The sequence below is a fragment of the Lactuca virosa genome, chromosome 1 (genome assembly GCF_052849685.1).
Source record: "Lactuca virosa cultivar CGN04683 chromosome 1, Lactuca_virosa_CGN04683_v6, whole genome shotgun sequence".
NCBI lineage: Eukaryota > Viridiplantae > Streptophyta > Magnoliopsida > Asterales > Asteraceae > Lactuca > Lactuca virosa.
In genome coordinates this window covers 165302242-165321083 of record NC_136426.1, presented here as the reverse complement: position 1 = coordinate 165321083, position 18842 = coordinate 165302242, and positions in this window count along the sequence as shown.

Sequence of the window (18842 nt, the reverse complement as noted above, 5' to 3'; positions counted from 1 at the left end):
CAGAAGGTTTCGAATGGAGCAACTTTAAATGCTAGCATCGTAAAGGACTCAACTAATTGGTAAATGGGTATTCCATACTTTACCATAGTCGATCGATACGTTCTTATCCATTCTTCCCAAGGTTTCACCTACCACATTTTCAGGTTTCAAGGCTTCCTGTTGAACCTCCTTACTTTGTGTGGACAAATTTTAATGGGTTATCATAGTCAATGATTGGCTCTACGACCTGAGCACTCTTTCCGACTTAGGGTGTCAGCTACTATATTGGCTTTGTCCGGATGATAACGAATTAAAATTCGTAGTCATTTAGTAGCTCGACCCACTGTCATGGTCTCACGTTGAATTCCTCCTGGTAGGATATGATGAAGATTTTTGCTCCGAAGTTCATGATAAGACTCATACTTGGCTCATCCACCATCACCTCATGTATACAAGTCGTATATAATTTAGATTTCAGAAAACGTTCGGATGGGTGACTCTGCCCCAGGTCCACAACCAAACAAGGAACAGGAGATAGGGCGGAATTACACATCCTAAATCTTGTTATGTTTAAATTATATACCACTCCCGGGTATACACTTAGCAGTGATAGATTAACCTAATGAGTTCTTAGTCTCTATTCTTGAACTTGACCTGCGGTACAATGATTTTCCTATGAGATTTACTAAAGTACTTCGATGGATACTGACTTCTAAGACTACTTTGGCGCTTTTCGTTTGAAGTTTCATGTCTACTGAGTAGGCTAGGAGGGCGTGGTACCCTTCTCGTGGGTACTTCTGAAGTCTAGAAATGAGAGACAACTAAGGGTTTGCGTTATGGATTGGAAGAATTTCATCCTACTGCTGATTAAGGAAAAGTTCTCTTACACAGCATAAGAATTTTCACATGGTAAGGGCCAGGCCAAACCATGTCAAATGAGGATGTCGGAATTTTCTCGACGAAATAGATATTAAGTCGTTCTGGGGGAAATGATTACTTAGGATAATGAACTATCCTATGTACCTAAGTTTTCAGCGAATCTGGTTATGAATCCCCTTTTTAATTTGAAATTGGCGGGTACTACCAATACAAGGGTTCTGATAATTTGAAATTATGAACTTTCATGAAATGATCCTTACTAGGTCTCTCTATAATCCCTTGGTGTATACAAGTCATGTATAATTAAGATTGGTAAGACCTTTGACTGAGCAACCCTGCCCTAAATCCACAACCAAACAAGGAACAGGAAATGAGGCGGGATTACTCACTCTAAGTCTACAAATCTTAATTATAAATGACCCTTATGTATACACTATGTCATCATAGCTTACCTGTTAGGGTTTCAAATTTTATATGAATGCTGTGATTTAATTTGAACGGGAGAGTAACCATAATTACAGATAATTATCGGGGTTTAGAAGCGTACCAAAATATAGCAGGGTTCTTTGATGCTTTCCCATGTATTGGGGTCAAACTCCTCCTGCTCCCCCGTCGTTCTTCTCTGTTGGACAGTCCCTCTTGTAATGTCCTATTTCACCACAAAGGTGACATATAGGAATTGTTCCAACGTTGGTAGTTGAAGTGATGAACTCAACCGGAGTTCTACAGATACGGGCGGTATGCCCCTTTATGTTGCATTTATTGGAATGCAGCTCTCGGCAAACTCCATGATGATGGTAGTTGCACTTGGTGCAGTGGGGAGGTTTCCTAACTACGGCGTGGTCGGTGCTGGAATAACAGGGATGATGGGGGTATTGACTGTCCCAGTTTGTTGCCCTCTGTTAGGTTCTTGAGTTGAACAACTCCCTTTCTTGTTCTCGAACATTCGTTTCAGGATATTAGGCTTAAGGTTCGAAGTGTCCTTACAAATAGGTACTCGTTGTTGTACTTGGTAATCACCACTATCGGGGTTACCGATAGCATTACCACTAACATTTGCATTGTTAGCATTAAGGTGTGCCATGACAGCTGCTACAGCTGTTGTGACTGCAGCTTGAAATGTAGCCGCATCTATTTGAAGGATTGGTGTTTTGCTGGTGGGTTGGTTACGTTCCTTCAGAGGCATGATTCCTGTTACATGATAAGAAAATGAGCTCGTGAGCGACTATCGTTGGCTCTAGATGTATTCTAACCATTTGTATCTACGTATACATCTTTCGTTTTGTTATATTGTTCTCAATGATTCGACCTGCATCCCTATGATGCGGTCCTGGTAAGGAACATAAATAAGTTTCTAGAATGGTTATGAACTGAGTATCATCCGAACTAAGTTACCTTCGATTGGTGGATATCGTTTTCAAACTTTTGAAAATATTGAAAAACAATTCATAATAGTGTCTACATAAAATAGAATTATGAATATGAGAAGTAATCACTATCAATTGAGATTTCGTGATCTGATTTATTGTTATTAGCCGTGACAGGAAAAGAAGATAAGCTCAAAACCTAATGTGAGTAATGTAATCACTAACTCACTAGGTTGAATCGATTTACTAGTTATTACTTAGATGAAAACGTGCTCAAACCCTTCACATGAATCATGCGTGGTTTTCCTCTGTTCTCAGTTCTACTTTGGGTGGTAATGATTTGTTCTCTCCTGGTATCTATAGGGTGTCCTTCTCCTCCGTAGGTATATTGAATTCCTGAGCTGTCTTACTTCCGATTCTGACACTGATCCCTATTACTTCGTAATGAAGATTTTGAATCTCGGAAGTTCGTACGAATCTCTCATTGGTGTCCTTAATAGAGTAAGGGCACTAAATGATTTCTATAGTTTATTTACTTATCATCTGTTTCTTTCTCGGAATTCTCCTAATGAAATTCTGTTGGATCCTCCTTGACTGTTCTATTGGTTGCTGGAGTGACTACATCTATCTAACGGGTTTATACGAGAATGGGAATGTCTAAAGAATCTATGAGAAAATTTAAATTTTTACGAAGGTGGTCCTTTCTGGTCCTTCTATAATCATATGGTGTGTACCGATAATATATAATCCAGATCAAATAGACCTTCGAATAAGTAATCCTACTCTAAAACCACATCCAAACAAGGAAAAGGAAGTAGAGTGAAAAGCACATATTCTAAGTCTATAAAATCTCAACTATATATAACCTTACCATATCCATTTAGTAATTATAGACTTATCAGAAAAGATCTTTTTAACATTTCCCCAAAGTTATTTATGGTATCTAAAATACTCCAATAGTATTTTAATCTTTATGTTTGGTTCTAGAATTCTTCTAGTACCTAGGTAAGTTTTAGACTTGTTGCAACACTACAATCACTCCCAAACACATGTTGGTTATATCTCAAATGAATATAGTTGATCATGCTATATTGATCCCAGATATGATTACGTCACTGTCTAGGTTTAACTGTAATGTCCAACATCCAAATACTTTTGTTTTGTTCTTCTTGTGATACTCATTCTAGTATATATTCTACATGTACTTATACTTTTATAAAATATTGTTATATTTTTAAAGTATAACTCTTGGTCAGAGTGTTTTTATCCCAATGGGTTTATAGTTGTATATCTTTTATGACTGATATACTGAGTTCACTATAAACACTGCTCTGATACCAATCTGTCACACCCCCAAACCAGAACGGCGGAAACGTTCGGGGGCGGAGCACTTCAGGTAAGTATCACAACACATGCAATATAGTAATCAAAGTACAAACAACCAATGCATTAATAAGTATAAGTTTTACATAAGTGTTTAAACATTACATATTCAAACACCAAAGTAGGTACAATAGAAGACAAAAGTCGCGGTATGGTACTAGGTAGTCTTCTCAAAAGCTTCGGGAGTGTACCTGTCTACTGGATTCCTGAGAATACAAGTTATTTGGAAAGAGTAGATCAGCATTTAAGATGGTGAGTTCATAAATATTTTAGTTCTGTTAAGTATACTCTAAGTGTTGGGTTTTGGTATAATACAACATCCTATGGTGCACATACAATCCTAAATACCTTGGACCTATGTTTTAACTAATTATACATGCAAATGGTTTCCAAGGTATTGAACCTATAGCTAGCATGCAATTGTCATAAAACTACATAAAATACTAGATAGTGTAACATACCTTTTTGTGTGGCTGGAAGTCTTGATGTATTTGGCCTTAAGAACTTAGCCCCAATAGTGTGGAAGCCTCAAATGAAGTCACAACACATCAAGGACAAAGGTAGGACTTGAGAGAGAATCTCCATGCACTCTAAAACCTTCATGAACTCCAAGAACATGCACACACACTAGGGGGTGACTAGGGGTGGCGGTTTTAGGTCATAACATATGTATTTATATCTGTTGAATTCAAAGAGTCATGGGTATAACCCAAACCCACATCCATGGATCTTATGATCCATGATTCATGTGGCCCAACTCTTTATGTATCCATACATAAACTTGGTCCAACATGGATCATAAGCCCAACACATATAAATATAACTAATTACCATAATTAGTCCCCATAGATTTAATTAGTCTCTTTTAACCACTAAATTAATTCCAAATTAATTCTTGATCAATACTAATTAAATCATATGATTTCATATTAATATATTATAACTTATAATATATTAATAAACCATAAATAACCTTCTCTCAAAAGTCCATCCTAACAAATTGTCCTGATGATATGCAACCCAAATGGACCATGCTACTCTCGGGTCGAATACATACCAATAATAGTTATGGGCTTAGACACCTAATCCAACAGTCTCCCACTTGGATAAGTCTAAAACTATTATTGCGTATGACTCTAAGACCCGACTAGCAATCGTAGCTCTTAAAGCCGCTGTCGAACTCTGAACAAATCAATGACACGTCCATTAGATAAGGGATCATATATTCCTCCATTCTAGATATCATATGGACTGAGACATGGATTATAATCATTCTCTCTGTCCATTTGTTGTTTCCCGATTTCCGATTTATGACGACTGACTAATTGAACAAATCAAATCAGTCCAGGCCCGGCCGAGCACTTACGTTTGTCATCACCAAATCATCGAGGGGCCCATAGATATCGCTTTTATCCCTCCAATGGTAAAAGGAATGGATAAACTTTGACTCATATGCTTGTTCTACTACTTGTTGAATCATACACAAAGGCATGTTTTATAACATCGAGTTACCAAATGCGTTTACGTGCAATCAATGTATGACCAACTCATAGGCAACAAGTCATATCTCTAGGTTTGAAGAATATAAGATATTATAGTCTCATGATCACTCGTGATAAAATCCATGAAGTGAGTCAAATGAGTGTGGGTTTTATCCAATACTCGAATCTCATTCCAGGAGCACTCATGAATGTTGCAACAACTTTTGCTATGTCCACTACCTTGGACATCTACAAACCCGATTCATGACAGTCTTGCCTTAATACCTACTTCCAACGTATTATCGACTGTGGATGGTTTGAATAACTTAGTCATTCGGGAAGAATAACCTAGCTATTCTGGAAGTCAAAACATGCAAAGTGAAACACAAGAATAATACTAATCACTCTATGGTCCCAAGCACCTTTGAGAGTAAATAAAACACATTTTATTTAAACACCATATTGATTACTCATTATTCATTGTATAATGTTTCAAATAATCAACTTTATACTTGAATTAAAACAATAGTTGTCCCATGCTCCAAGCATGTAAACTATGTTTTCTAAACACTAGTCATGCCATACACCAAGTATGCACACTATGTTTATCTATTATCTTTACTTTGTGAAATAGATCAATTGAACATGATTCCAATGATGCTCATTTCACAATCCCAAATCTTTATTGCAAATGTAAGAATTCCAAATTCCTACCATTTAACCAAATCTGTTAGATTCTAAACTTATATGCATTGATCCTCTCGTAATGACTATGCACAAAGTCACAAAGACTTGTCAACAGATATTACAGAGTATTCCAATGGAGATCAATTCCATGGAAATGAAGTCTCATATTCAAAGTACATTCCTTTGAACATCCTTCTTGCATTAAGTTTTCTAATCTTACATAGATTTGAAGAACAACTTCCACCTATGGAAACCTTTCCAGATTCCCATTTTGACTATCACTTCTGAACAAGAGTTACCTCTTTCAGAATATGTTAATATGGTCCTACCAGAATTAACAATATACTTCCAATTGTCCGTGAGCAACCAATCTTTGGTAAACCTTAGATTGTCCTCGACAATTGCTTAATAATTTTAGTCATATCCAATTCTAGACTTTTCCCTTCTTAATTCCCTGAGCATTTGGAAAATTTAGATAGGATGAATATTATAGCACATGAAATCGATCCTATATCTGAAGCATATGGGAAACGATTCATGATGTCTCACATAAAGACGTGATCATAGACAGTCTTTTGCTACAATATTTTTTTATTTGCCATGTTTTCAAAATTTGACTATGAAGAGGGATGCCGTAATCATAATCGAAGTTTGAGAACGCAATATATATAGAATTTCCTTATGTTTGGCCATTCCAACATAAAATTCGTATATATATCCTTGACTAAAGACGATTAAAATCTCAATCTAAGCTTTTAGAATTGAAGTGAAGTATAATTTCCTCTCCCTTAATTATAGCAAAACAACTTTTCAACCCCTGCAACTTCACGAATTGAAACTTTTGTTTTCTATAATTAACATTGCTAGCTTGCAATACTGAACATAATAATCATGCTCCCACTAACATGATAATTATCAGCACAACACTTATGCTCCCACTAGCTTTGACATGTACTCAGAAATCCGCTGGACTTCTAGAAATCAATACTTTATTGACTTCCTTAACAAAGTTCAGTTTTCTGATACGAGATGCTTTGATAAGAATTTATCAAATTCATACACCTTTCCTTAGATAGCTCATATGTGTGTCTAAACAATTTTAGAACTATGAAAAGGGATGTCGTAATCATAGTCTTAATTGTTTAGACCATTGCCATTTCTCACAAATTCATGTTAGTGTGCTGGTTAACCACACACGCTCCACTAACGACTTTGAGAATGCAAATATCACAATTGCTATCTACCTAATATCTACTTAGTGAAAGTGTTTCCTTACCATCGTTTTCATGAATCGAAGAGAAACCTTATGACACTTGGATTTTTATGGTGTATGTGTTCCTATCCATGTGAATTTGTCAAACCATAATCACAACACAAGGTTAGTGACAAATCCAAACTCATATGGACTGAACTTGTGCAATCTTAATTTCTTGCCAACTGGCAGCACAAGGGTCTGCCATTGCTTTCAAGTTGTTTTGCAACCAATTGAGAACTCTCAGAACTCCTATGCAAAGCCAACTTTAACTGGAATAGGCACAGAAATGTCAACACGATAGGTTATAAACCTCAAGTCGTGTGCTAGTGAAGAACTTCAGGTTTTTATTCTTGATTAGTTCTTGGAACTTTCAAGAGCTTTAAGACTCCTACTATCCTCTTGACATATAAGACTCTCTTGTCAAGAACCATCTGTTATCAAGGGTCAGTGCGGATTCTTATCAAGACTAACACTTCACATAATTGGCCTTAGTTGGTCTCTGTTTAACCCAAAACATCACAACTTACCAATCTCAAATGTACAAGAGTAGAAACACATTTTACTCTTACACTTGACAAGTGTTACAAACCTTCCTTAAGATATGTCACTCGAGTTACAATCTTGGAGTATGACTCTAAGACTTGTTATGGAACGAATTATGATTCATCTTTTTGATTTTAACCATTTCAACAATCCACGATTTCTCTTCTTAGCCAAACAAATGCACTAAGATGTCCTTAGATCATCAATTGTGATATGGTTTCATAATCACTAAGATAATCATAAAACAAGATACTCAAGTACTCTCCCATCTTTTCAGATTGGAGAAACTTTTATCTTCCTGCCTTATTTGATTCTTCTTTTTCGTTCTGCCTAACATTGATACTTTTCCAATGTTTCATAATTATACTTAAACATGTAAGTATAACCATATATACTAAGCTTTAGTAAATCATGACGAATAGTCTCATCATTCTTTGTGGTGGACCTGACCAGTGCACACTCAAGTGTACCCTATCCCCTGATCCTTTCACTTGACTCATATATACATGTGAATAATGAATTAGTCTTAATTTCCCAAAGATGAAAATTCTCATTCATCATACAACTTGCATGATTCCAAGTTTCTACCCAACTGAAACTTGGGTGATGAGAATCTTTCCTTATTTGGTAAATTATGACACTACCACAGTCGAAAGAATCAAATCCATTTTCCAATATTGCTATCAATGGAAACATATAAACAACAAATTCTCACAAATGCCACTGTAAGGATATTTTAAAATAAAATAAAACCTTTTCTTTTATTTTAGAACTTTGCGGAAAACCTTATCCGTACAATGCAAATGCATGTGAAAAACTATGTTGTTATGTATTCCTAAACAATCTATCACAACTCTTTAAGTAACAGCTCAAAATTCTTCCTTTAAGCTTCCTCTTCACTTTGGTTCTTAAAACTTCAAAATGTGATCTAGTGACACCATGTAATAAGAATCTCCAAATAGGAACTTAATAGAGTTAGATAATGGACTTTACCTGAAGTAGAGTCAAAACTTTTGACTTTACCGTCCTTACAGACTATCAGGTAAATTTGGCCAGCTTCGCAACCAATTCCCCTTCCTTTGGCAATAGAAGGTTTGGGAAGTCGATCTTCTAATCAAATTTGCTTTTACCAGTGCTCAAAATCATTGCTGACTCAGCAGCACCAAGCAAATAGGTAAGATCATTAAGGGTCAAGTCATGGTCTGTCACATAGTAGTCCCAAAGGAACTCACTATGTGACTTAGAAAGTGATTGAACATCCAACTTTCTCAAGACTTTGACACCCAACTCTCCCGGCTTGTCAATACGTTACTTCATCTCCAAGATATGATCACACATAGACCTTGCTTGCCAATAGGGCTTGAGTGACCTTGAACTTGTGGGTTAGGGAGAATAATTGGAGGGGGTGGAGGAAGTGAAATTCCAAGAGATTTGGGAAGATCATAGATGTCTAAACTAGATATCTACAATGGGAGATATTCAAGTTAGTTGATTTAAGTCCTTAATATAACACCCAATATGAAATATTAAGGCTAGGACCCAACACAATATTTTTCAACTTGGAAGAGGGATGCCGTAATCCAAGCTATAAAATATTTGAAGGTAGGCGAATGACGATTCACCAATTTCCACCATGAAAACCGAAATAATTTATTAGGTTTTAATTGCTTTTGAAACTCCTAGATCTTTTGAGATTCATTGAACTTTTCAATGGCATGTTTCAATCTCGATTGTGCCCTCTCAAATTTTGTGACTGGGATGTCGAGGTCCACAAAACAAGGTGTGAATAACCATGCAAATTCACTTGGTACCCTTAATATTATCACCTAATCGATGTGCCGGTTAGCCACACACGCTCCACCGATCTATGATAAGCATTAAGTTACCCTTCGCCACTCTTACTAGTCCATGTTAGTGTGCCGGTTAACCACACACGCTCCACTAACGACTTGGTAAGGTACAAAGTGTAAATTTCATGGGTTAGCACCAAATTCACATTTTTCCTAAGTAACTAAGATTGGGAATTTATAAGTATTTAGTTACTTAGTATTTATCATTAATACTTTTAATGAAGGGAGAATTATAGTCATGTCAAACCCGTTTGGCTAACGGGACCCTCCACCAGTCAAGGAAGCGGTGGGTGAGAGTGGACACCCATTAAACTGCCATTTTATAGGCAGTAACCTTATACCCCCCTTATAGACCGGCTTCGCGAATGAGGCCTACTAACGGTAAGACTGACTTTTACTCTTATACATATATATAAATATTAAACCTATAATATTATAATAGTATAAGGGTTGAATTTTAAACTATTAAAATTCTAAGGGTTTAACTTGGAACTAAAGTATTCATGGGGGGAAACTTTACAAATTCCAAAACTTGAGGGCAAGTTTTGAACAATTCAAAAACCTTTTCAATTCCATAACTTATGAATTTAAAGTAGTTTTAATAAAAACTCTTCAAGTTCCATAACTTGAGGACAAGTTATGGAAGACTTTAAAAAACATTTAAGGAAAAATAAACTCTTCATTTTCATAACCTATGAGTTTAAAGTAGTTTAATGAATAAACTCTTCAAGTTCCATAACTTGAGGACAAGTTATGGAAGACTTTAAAATCATTCAAGAAAATAAGACTCTTCATTTTTCCTAACTTATGGAAATATTATGAGTTTTAAAGAATCATAAATGTGACTTTTCATATAACTTGAGGACAAGTTACAAAAACACATTTTACGAGCAACTTTAAGATTAATATGGATTGAAAACCAATTATCACATAACTTTTCTATTAATCTAGACTAACTCATAAGAACAAGACAATTCAAATCAAACATTTTCATGAAATTAGCCTAACCATTAAACTAATACAAAACATGAATCTATTAACAATTATCTTTGAAATTGGTTTAGCATGAACATTACCACATCAAAAACAGGTTTACAAGACCAAAAACAGCTTAGGGTAATGTTTCTAGTCCAATTCCAGCCTTAAAAGTCGAAAATATGTTGTCAGGGGTCCTACTCATCGAGTGCACGAACCAACTCGACGAGTTGGATAAATTTCTTCATGGACTCGGCGAGTCCAGCACTCAGACAGCCAAAATTTTCGATTTTTCAGCCATTTCAGCAAGTATAACATGAAAACAAGCCTTGGCTCTGATACCACTGTTGGGTTTTGGTATAATACAACATCCTATGGTGCACATACAACCCTAAATACCTTGGACCTATGTTTTCACTAATTATACATGCAAATGGTTTCCAAGGTATTGAACCTATAGCTAGCATGCAATTGTCATACAAACTACATAAAATACTAGATAGTGTAACATACCTTTTTGTGTGGCTGGAAGTCTTGATGTATTTGGCCTTAAGAACTTAGCCCCAATAGTGTGGAAGCCTCAAATGAAGTCACAACACATCAAGGACAAAGGTAGGACTTGAGAGAGAATCTCCATGCACTCTAAAACCTTCATGAACTCCAAGAACATGCACACACACTAGGGGGTGACTAGGGGTGGCGGTTTTAGGTCATAACATATGTATTTATATGTGTTGAATTCTAAGAGTCATGGGTATAACCCAAACCCATATCCATGGATCTTATGATCCATGATTCATGTGGCCCAACTCTTTATGTATCCATACATAAACTTGGTCCAACATGGATCATAAGCCCAACACATATAAATATAACTAATTACCATAATTAGTCCCCATAGATTTAATTAGTCTCTTTTAACCACTAAATTAATTCCAAATTAATTCTTGATCAATACTAATTAAAACATATGATTTCATATTAATATATTATAACTTATAATATATTAATAAACCATAAATAATCTTCTCTCAAAAGTCCATCCTAACAAATTGTCCTGATGATATGCAACCCAAATGGACCATGCTACTCTCGGGTCGAATACATACCAATAATAGTTATGGGCTTAGACACCTAATCCAACACTAAGTTCTTTGGAAAAGTTCACTGGTTCCTCCAGAAAATCCTATATTTCCTGAGGTGATTAACTGATAACCTTAATAGTTTCCCTCTGTAATTACTTAGTTTATACTAATTATGTAAACCTAATATCGAATGGACAGTTAAATGGGTGTATCTGCCCTAAGCCCACAACCAAACAAGGAACAGGAAGTAAGGCGGAAGTCACACATTTCACTGTCAATCGGATATTACTTATGTATAACTATGATGTAGAAACTAAGGAATTATAGAATTAACCACTAAAGGTCCTTTGTGTTATACTAGTTTAAAGAGATTGAATGACTAAGTTCCATTTGATAAGTAGTTTAATTCCATAAACTGTTTCATTTGTAAAAGTGGTTTAATCCCATAAACCGTTTCCTTTGTAAAAGTGGTTTAATCCCATAAACCGTTTCCTTTGTAAAAGTATTCTTAGTTATATATGTTCTACAGTAAAACATTTGTATTAATCCTGGAAAATATTATATTATCCATAATACTGCCTTGTGGTTTTAAATGTTCCAAAGCCAGAAGTACAAGTATATTTGCCATACTTGATTTCATGATACGTAGTTTTTTACTGTAAGTAAAAACTAACAGAATGTATATTTGGTCAGGATGTAATTATCTTTTCTTACTGTTTTAAGAAAAGTATATTACTTAGTAATTTACTCGATGTTTTATCCATGTGAGTTCTATTAACCATACTAATATGACTGATGTGCCTGATGCGACGTTCTACAGGCGTCGGAAACGATATGATATTTGACACCCTAGGCCAGCCGGCCAAACTGTAGCGAACAGTAAAGATGCGGGATTGTCAGTCCCATATAGATCTATACACAAATTCACGCCCTCCCTACAGGAGATTCTGGTTAATAAGTCAGGACTTAAGGTCGTACTTAGATAAGTACACCATGAAGAGTCACAAATTTATTGTCTCAACGAGATTTACGATGTATTATTACCCCGTGATTGCTAACCTTGGTACTCTGTATTGTACCTTTGTTAATGCAAACCCGGTATGATGTATTATTACCCCGTGATTGCTAACCCTGGTACTCTGTATCGTACCTTTGTTAATGCAAACCCGGTATGATGTATTATTACTTCTTTAATATATTATCCTTATATTAAAAGTATTATACATATCTTGGTATAGATAAATGAATTGTTGGTAATTTCCTTGGAAAGTATACAATCGTGAATCATACTTGTATATTTAGTTTTGAATCATAAATTATACCTATTATAATTTATATGTTCTATCTAATTAGCATGTTATCTCATGGATGAACACCTTTGCTCAGCATGATAGAAAGGTAATGATATCGAATGATGTAACCTTTTATATTCATATATGTATAATATATATATAATTAAGAAGGAAACGACCTTCGGACAAATAACACCACCTTAATTCCACATCCAAACAAGGAAAAGGAAATAAGATAATTCATTAGTCCTAAGCCCTTCAAATCTTATTTATATATTTATACATATATAAACATGATTTTGGCAATTATAATTTGAAATAGTTTATAAAACCTTTTTCAAAGAATTTAACTGTATTAAACGAGTTTACATGACTTTAAAGATTTAACATGGCTTTAAGTCATTTTGGAAGTATTTGGTAATCCATAAAAGCATAAGGAAATCCTTTGTGTGATTATTATCACATACAATTATTAACACAATTTACATTGTGTTCAACTTGTATTCCCCCCCCCCCTAAAAAAGCATATAAAACCATTTAAAAAGGTATATTATAGGGGTATGAACTCACTTGATAAGTGGTGATTTGGGCAGCGTTTCGTTTCTATAGATGATCTTTCTCGAAGAAACCACGAGTTTTTGAGTAAAAACCGGCTTTATGCGGGCTGCACTTGATCTGGAAAGAGGTTAGCTTCTCGAGAATTCCAGGGCTTCGGGGCTTGCTTCGGGTCTTAGATACGATACCGGGGCCTTGGGGGTCGTAAGAAAGTTTAGGGGGTGAAAAAGTGAAAAAAGGGTGAAAAGTGGGGTGAAAAACCTCTCAAATCCGAGAAGTCTCGCATCCTTTATATAGGGGTGTGAGGGTTCGGCCGAGGGGGTGTGTCATCGGACAGGTGGCGAGGCTCGGACAGGTGTTACTGGCACGCGTTGGAAATGCGAAGGGAACACGGAGGCTAGCTGCGCGTGCGGAGCCGTCTTTCGAGCCATCTTAGATGGTGCCTAGGACGCGAGGCGCGTCGGATGCCCACTGGACCTCGGATTCGGACCAATCAGCGATGGGCACGAGTGGACACGGGGAAGCCTCGCATGCGAGGTGACGTGTCCGGATTGAGGCCATGCGATTTTTCCCAGTTATCCACTAATTCTCAGTTTTTGTGCCAAAAACTTGCGAAAATTATAACTTTCGCATACGAGCTCCATTTTTGACGTTCTTTATATGTACGCGTAGGTAAAATTATACTCTACGACTTTCGTTTAGACTTCGTCGGCTAATTTTGAACTTATTTTTAATATTGTTATTTTTAATAGACTGTGACAGGAAATCCGTTAAAAATTCATAACTTCTTCATCCGACGTCCGTTTTCGTCTGTCTTTTTACCGTTGTACTACTTTTGACGAGACCTTCAATTCTCGTTTAAGTTGTGTTGGCTAAATATCGATCGATTTATATTTCGAATTTTTAGCTGTCTACTGCTAAACCGAAACTTATAAAAATCATAACTTCCTCATAGTAAATCAGATTTTTACGTTCTTTTTATGAACGTTCTCGGTTTAACATATTCTACAACTTTCATTTAGATTGTCAAGGCTAAAAAGTCTTTTATCGAAAATTCACTTTTTACACTGAACAGTGTTTTGCCGGTTTTGTCGCGGATCTTCGATTGGTCATAACTTCTTCGTTATAACTCGGATTTCAGTGTTCTTTATATTTTTGGAAACCTTGTTATAATTTTTACCACTTTGTTCATCCCAATTACGATTATTTATCAACTTATTTTTGACCTAAATTTGACTGGTGTCACAGATGAGGACCTTGTGTACGAGGGAAAGTGTCTGATGGTTAGCAACGATGTTTCGGAGCAAAGGGGATATGCTTCGGACAACTGCTTCGCTGTGAAACCTGTCACAGAGCAGATCAGAGAATGCGAGAGAATAATCAGCAAGGTACATTCCATTCTCGAATCTCTAAATATTCATGTCTCTCGGTATGAAACTGAATTTGATGATCTAAAATTTACAGTCTCTAGTTCAAGTGATAGTTTAAAGAGAACCCGTTTAAGTAATACTAACTTAACTGATCAAATTAGCAGGGTATCATCAAAAAGTGAAAAGAGGCGGATGTGGATTGAGAAGTTAGAGTCGGATTTATCTAGGTCTACAGATTATTTAATTTATTCGCAACGAGACAATTTAGGGCTTTTGAAACAACGAAACATTTTTTGTTTGATTGCTAAACGTCTTTACTTTAATATCACTCAACTGCATATTGATTGTGAAATAGGGAAGAAAATCCATAAAATGATTTTTCCTTTTCTAGAAATGAAAGAGGACGAAATCGATGCAGACTGTTTCAAATGCGAATCCATCGTGTCATCTGACGAAGTCTCTGATGCTTACAGAATTGGACTCGACAAAATTGAATCTTATATACAATCCAAAGATCATAAGGACATGCTAAAACAAGTTTTAAGCGAAAAAGATAAAGAGCAAACTAAATCTAACACTTTACAAAAATTTCATTCCTTATGCACTAAATTGAGTTCAGAAAATATACGTAACATTGAAAATGTATCTGAATTTGATGATGATAGTGACATGAGTGAGATTTATGTGGAGGATGAGGTTGATTTTCAGAATTTGTAAAAAGTGAACCTGAACCTACGAAAAATTTGATTTCTAAAAATTCAGTTGAATACGTTCGCATTTCAGAAAATAGTTCAAAAGTTTTAAAAGAAAAGGCAACTGTTTTCCCAAAGGTTCAAACTGTTCCGAACCAAGTTTTTGCAACATCCAGACGTAACAAAAATCAAACCAAAGAATTATCGTCCCTTGTAGAAGAAGACAACGCTGATGGGTGCGACGAAAATTTTGGTCTGCTCCTATTGACAACGCAGCTGAAACCAAAGGTCTCTCAGAAATGACCTCTTGGAAGATGAAGGGAAGATATGTAGTAGAACCTTTAAATAAGGTCAAATCAAGCTACGAAAAAGGAAGTCCGAGTGGAACCAAAAATGTTCCAACTGATACATCATCCGAACATGCTGAAACTCCTGTCAGAAAATCGAAACCAAGGGCCAATCTTTATAAGTCTGTTGAGCAATTTGCTGCTCAGAAACATCAACGAAATTCTATATATAATAAAAATCTAAGAGAAAGAAAGCATTTATGGAAATTCAAAAATCCCAACTATGTCTACTATGAAAGATCAGCAAAACCGAATGTGAATGTCTCTTCAAAACCGAATCCTAAAAGATTTTCAAAATCACAGTCTTCTTCCCACAGGTTTCAAAAATAAAAGTTTTCCAAAAGCCATTGTTTAATAAACATGCGAAACCTATGGAAAAGTCAAAATCTAATGCTTCTCCTAAAACCTATGTTACAAAATCTGCCAACACGTCGAAAGGTAGTTTCGAACTATAAAATTCCTTCCAAAACGGTCGAAACTTGCTTACAATAGAAAAGAAAGAAAAGAAAGAAAATCTTATTTTAAAAGGGATCCTAAAGATAAAAGGATTATTGTTTTTAAAATAACAAAAGAAGAAAATTCAACTTTGGTTAAACGATCTTACTTGGTTGAAGAAGCAATTACTTTTCCCGTTTCTATGAAAACCTCACATGGACCCAAACAACATTGGGTTCCTAAATCTCTCCGATTTTGCAGGTAATTCGTGACGAGCAGTTTGACTACGAATGGTATATTGATAGGGGTTGTTCGCGTCACATGACAGGGAGGAAAGAGGAGTTAAGGGAATATAGATCGTTGAAAGATGGAGGAAGAGTCAAGTTTGGAAATAACTCACTTGGAGAAATGAAGGGTTATGGAATGATCACGAATGGGGAATTTTCCATTTGAAAAGTAGCCTATGTAGAAGGTTTGCAACACAACCTAATCAGTGTTTCACAATTGGTTGTAGGTACAGGCTTGAAAGTATCATTTGATGATGAGGGATCTGAGATCATAGAGAAGAAAACCAAAACAATGTTGCTAACAAAATGCAAAGGCAAGATGTATTCATTGAATTTGAATCCTATCAAAGGAAAGCCAGCCATATGCCTTCTTACGAAAGAATCTTCGGATGACACTTGGCTTTGGCACTGAGGGCTCTCGCACCTAAACTTCAAGGATATCAACAAACTCGTGCTTGGTGATCATGTTCGAGGCTTGCCAATTCTAAAGTTCGAGAAAGAACATCTTTGTGCAACCTGCGAACTTGGGAAGCAGAGCAGGAAGAGTCATTCAACAATAATCACCACCAAAGTGATTGAACCACTTGAGTTATTGCATATACATCTCTGTGGTACATCCACCATCTAGAGTACTGGTGGTAACCTATATATATATATATATATATATATATATATATATATATATATATATATATATATATATATATATTAGTAATTGTTGATGATTTTTCCAGATTTATGTGGGTTTACCACCTTCGCACTAGGAAACTATTGTTTACACTGGGAATGGGTGTGAACTTCTTGTATACTTTTGTTTCCTATTGTTTGTTTCTTCTTATTTAATTTTACTATTTTTATTTCTTTTTCAGAAATATGAAAAATCCAAAAATATTTTATTTGTTTATGTTTTTATTTCTTTTTCAGAAGAATTAAAAATCCAAAAACATTTTATTTGTTTCTGTTTTTATTTCTTTTTCAGAAAAATCAAAAAATTCCAAAAATATTTTCAATTTTTGTTTCTCTACTAAAACTATTTGAGCAATATTGCCAGAACAAATCATGATACTCTCAGTTACGAATGATGGGGCAGGTATCTAATTCCTATTCTTTGTACTAGTTAAGTGTCCCTAGAAGCATGTTGTTGCATGTTGTCCGTAGCCTCTGAGACTTTATGATTGAAGCCTGTTGGGTATTTTATGTTGCGTCATGGGCTTAGTATTGTGTATCCGGATTGGGCCTGTCCATCCGTGATTATTATGTAGGGTTTAGCTATAAATAGTGCATGCATGTATGCCTTAGAGAGTAACGTGATTATAGTTATTATTACTTTGTAACCCTAAACACCTCTACAATCGAAGTTCTTAATCGAGCTCTTCTGAGGTGTTAAAGTTTAGTCATTCGACACCAGTTAAACCATTCCTGTGTTCTTCATTACGTCTTTAATTGTGTTTATGCTTAGAATCTATCGATCTGACTAGAACTTTGTTCTAACAATTGGTATCAGAGCAGGAGACTGTGTGATCAATACACATTCCTTCTGTGTTAAGAATTCTGTAGGGTTTCCGCTTTTATCGAATATAAAGAAGTCGTCTTCTTCCTGTCGACGGTAACTCTCGTGTTTGATAAAACCCTAATCTCAAGTTTACAGGTCTGATTCTAGCAGTTCTAAGGAAAGGCTCACCATGTCTCACGAAGATTCTCAAACTAATCCCATCAACATCTCCAACAGCATTGGATCCACTACAAGGGTTCCCATTCTTTACACTCAAGACTATGAAGTGTGGGTGCATCACTTTGAAGATTACGTGGTTGGATCTGAAGATAATGGTTATCTCATCTGGGAAGCTATCACGCTTGGGCCGTTTGTTCACTCTGGAACAAACACGACAGTGAAGACTCAAAAATAATATAATAAGCTTGTGGCGGACGTAGATAAGATGCCACATGATGAAAAGGACAAGTTGCTATGTAATGTGAAGGCCATGAGAATGATCAGATTCGCACTGCAATCTGACACTTTTCGGTTAGTTGGTTCATGCACGACGGCTAAAGAAATTTGGGATAGGTTGAAAGAACTCTACTCAACCGATGAAGATCTAGAACACTTTATTCAAACCTTGCTGCTCTCAGAATTTGGAGTTTTCGAACAAAAACATGAAGAGAAACTGATACAAACCTTCGATCGCTTCAATCATCTCCTTAGCAAGATGATCAAGCATGGTATAGAAAGAAAATTGATCGAGCAAAAGGTAACCTTCATGAATGGTTTGAGACCAGAATGGATGGCAGTAGTTTCAACAGTGAAAGCTCACGAATAATTCAAATCATACTCGCTAGCGAAACGGGTGGGTATACTTAAATCCCACAAGAGTGTGGTAAC